This window comes from Lolium perenne, chromosome 5 (assembly GCF_019359855.2).
Source record: "Lolium perenne isolate Kyuss_39 chromosome 5, Kyuss_2.0, whole genome shotgun sequence".
NCBI lineage: Eukaryota > Viridiplantae > Streptophyta > Magnoliopsida > Poales > Poaceae > Lolium > Lolium perenne.
In genome coordinates this window covers 146,558,487-146,562,586 of record NC_067248.2, presented here as the reverse complement: position 1 = coordinate 146,562,586, position 4,100 = coordinate 146,558,487, and positions in this window count along the sequence as shown.

The following is a 4,100-nucleotide window of genomic DNA, read 5'->3' as shown; positions in this document are numbered from 1 at the left end:
AGATCCTCCTCGGAATCCCGGCAGCACGACGGCGTGGTGGCGGTGTCGATGGAGAACTCCGGCGGAGCTTCGCTAAGCGTATGCGGGAGTTGTATGTGGAGGAGGGGTGCTAGGGTTTGGGGAGAGGGGCGCCGGCTAGGGCACCCTTGAGGGGGTGCGGCCATGGTGGAGGCTTGAGTGGCAGGCCACCCTCCCCTTGTCCCTCATTATATAGGTGGAAGCCCCAAGAGTTGTGGTCCAAGTCTTCGAATAAGACCCCAACACCAAAACTTCCCAAAGGTGGGAAACCTACTCAAGGGGGGAGTCCTACCCAAGGTGGGACTCCCACCTTTCCTTGAGGTGGGGCTGGCCGGCCACCAAGGTGGAGCCCACCTGGGACTCCTCCCCCTTAGGGTTTGGCCGGCCATGCTAGTGGAGTCCCTCCGGGACTCCACCTTCCATAGTGCCGTTCTTCCGGACTTTTCTAGAACCTTCTAGAACCTGCCATAAATGCACCGGATCATTTCCAAACTTGGAATATGACTTCCTATATATGAATCTTATTCTCTGGACCATTCCGGAACTCCTCGTGATGTCCTGGATCCCATCCGAGACTCCGAACAAAACTTCGAACTCCATTCCATATTCCATATCTACTTAAACGACATCAAACCTTAAGTGTGTCACCCTACGGTTCGCGAACTATGTAGACATGGTTGAGACTTCTCTCCGACCAATAACCAATAGTGGGATATGGAGATCCATAATGGCTCCCACATATTCAACGATGACTTAGTGATCGAATGAACCATTCACATACGATACCAATTCCCTTTGTCACGCGATATTTTACTTGTCCGATGTTTGATCATCGGTATCACTCTATACCTTGTTCAACCTCGTCTCCTGACAAGTACTCTTTACTCGTACCGTGGTATGTGGTCTCTTATGAACTTATTCATATGCTTGCAAGACATTAGACGACATTCCACCGAGAGGGCCCAAAGTATATCTATCCGTCATCGGGATGGACAAATCCCACTGTTGATCCATATGCCTCAACTCATACTTTCCGGATACTTAATCCCACCTTTATAACCACCCATTTACGCAGTGGCGTTTGATGTAATCAAAGTACCTTTCCGGTATAAGTGATTTACATGATCTCATGGTCGAAAGGACTAGGTAACTATGTATCGAAAGCTTATAGCAAATAACTTAATGACGTGATCTTATGCTACGCTTAATTGGGTGTGTCCATTACATCATTCATATAATGACATAACCTTGTTATTAATAACATCCAATGTTCATGATCATGAAACCATGATCATCTATTAATCAACAAACTAGTTATACAAGAGGCTTACTAGGGACTCTTTGTTGTTCACATAACACACATGTATCAATGTTTCGGTTAATACAATTATAGCATGGTATGTAAACATTATCATAAACACAAAGATATATTATAATAACCATTTTATTATTGCCTCTTGGGCATATCTCCAACAGTCTCCCACTTGCACTAGAGTCAATAATCTAGTTTACATTTGTAAAGATATAACACCTTGGCCTTTCGGTGCTTTATCATGTTTTGCTCACGGGAGAGGTTTTAGTCAACGGATCTGACACACTCAGAAACGTATGTATTTTGAAATTCATTTGCGTCTCAACACATCACTCATTTTCAAATGAGTCGGCATTAAATATGTTTGGTCTTCTGGTGGAACCTTAATTCTGAAATATGTCACTAATATTGTCACACACAATATAGCTTCAAAGTTCTGATTCTGTCGGAACTTCACCAAGTTCTCAAAGAACCTCTTGACTTAACATCCTTTGTCATTGTCAAAACAATGACATACTCTGCCTTCTTTTGTAGAATCCGTCACAATATTTAGAACTCTTCTAAATCTAGCATAGACAACTTCTAGCTCATTGTGATACCTTTTAAACAACACTTAGTCTAATTTGAGATTGAAATTTTATTTTCATATGTGACAAAACAATTATCGGTGCAACATCTTACAGTGATTTGTTTGTCATTTCTCCATACAAAACTATATATAAATATACTTGGTTCTTCTTAAGTACTCAAGAATATTCTTACTGTTTTTTTAGAGCATAGGACATCTGATTGTGTACATATTATTCGTGATCTATAATCATTCATGTGTTTTTACTCATTGAGTGTCAGATACACTCAAGTCTTGTTAAACCTTCACATGACAAGAACATTTTCTTAATATTTCTATATTGAACTATTTCAATATCCATCCTATGTACTTTGACTTAAACTTATTTATGTGTTTCAATCTATCTTCATAGATCTTGACACTAAATTTGTTTCAGTCCATATCCTTTCATTGAAATTAATTCTCAATGAAACCTTTTAAATCAAGTATATAATTACATCATTTATAACCAACTATAAGTCATCTACATAAAGTATTATAAATATGTCTCAGCGCTCCCACTTAATTTCTTGCAAATGCAAGCTTCTTCATCGTCTCTGATGAAATCAAAAACTCTTTGACTATTTCATCCCATGAAGATCCCAACTCCGTGATACTTACTTCATCCAATTGAAGTTTGTATATCTATCTAGTATTCCACGAACTAGCAAAACTTTTGGTTGTATCTTGTATACACCTTTAATACACACTTCTTATAAGTAATGTATTTTGCCATCCTACTAGCATATCTCATAAAAGAAATATGTAGTGATTACTAGAATAATCCACATAGATTATAAGCATTGCTACGGAAGATCTAATCTTATCGTAGTCAACTCTTTGAACTTTGTCGTAAACAACTTTTCAACAAGTCAAGCTTCATCAATTTTTATAGATCCATTTACTTTCAAAAAGTATTCATCTATCTTGGATTTCATGGCGTATAGCCATTTTAACGGAGTCAGGGCCCATCATAACTTCTTTGTTTGTAGTTGGTTTATCATTGTTCAAAATCAATCCTTTGTCTACAAATCATTTATTTGATCACAAAGTAAACCATACCTACAAGGTTCAATATGTACTTCGATCTCCATGGCTAAAACAATTTGTAGTCATGGGAGCCATGATCGTCGTGGCCGCTTCCGGAACCAATTCCAATGCTGTGCTACTCTGATCATTATGCTTAGGTTCATAAACCTTATCAAGTTCTATTGTCCTCCCACTCAAATACTTCGCTAGAAAACAATTTCTTGGAAATAAGCAAGTAACATTAACAAAACACTTTTGTCTTTTACTTCATAGTGGAAAGAATTCCCAACCAATTCTTTGGGATAACCAACAAAGACATTTATCCGATTTCGGTTGTAAACTTTTAAACCAAACTTTAAAGAAAGGACTATTAGGGTTTATACCCATGCCATAACTCGTATGGTGTCATTTCTACGGATCATGATGATGGTCTTATTTAGTGTAAAAGCGGTAGTCTCTAAAGCATAATCCACAAAAATATAATGGCATCAATATTTTATCTCATCATTAATCCAACAAGGTTTGGATACATCTCTCGGATACTATATCATCATTATGATACTCCAAGAAATGTGAGTTGTAGAACAATTTCATGACTCTCTTAGATGTTCGCTAAAACTCGTAATTCAAATATTTTCCCAATGATCCAATCATAGATATTTGATTTTTATATTACGATGATTTCCACTTCATGCTGAAATTTATTTGAATCCATTCAAATACTTCAAACTTCTTCCTTATCGAATATATCCACATATATATACTCAATTTATTGTTGGAAGTTTTCATGAAGTAGAAGAATCTCCCGCAGACAACTATGCCCAGTGAACCACATATATCATCATGTATGTTTTCACTAAGTTAGTTTCCCGTTCAACTCTTGGCCTATGAACGGTATTTTAATCATTCTCTTTAGAAAAGATTTGCAAGCGCCAAATGATTCAAAAATCAAATGACTCCAAAAATCCATTTGCATGGAGTTCTTTCATGCGTTCCTTTCTAACATGACCTAAATGGCGGTTCCACAAATAAGTGGAATTCAAATCATTTGCCTTATGGCATTTTAGCGTCAGTGTTATGTATGTGTGTTTCACCATTAAGATTTATAATAACTTATCCATCGTACATGGAGTA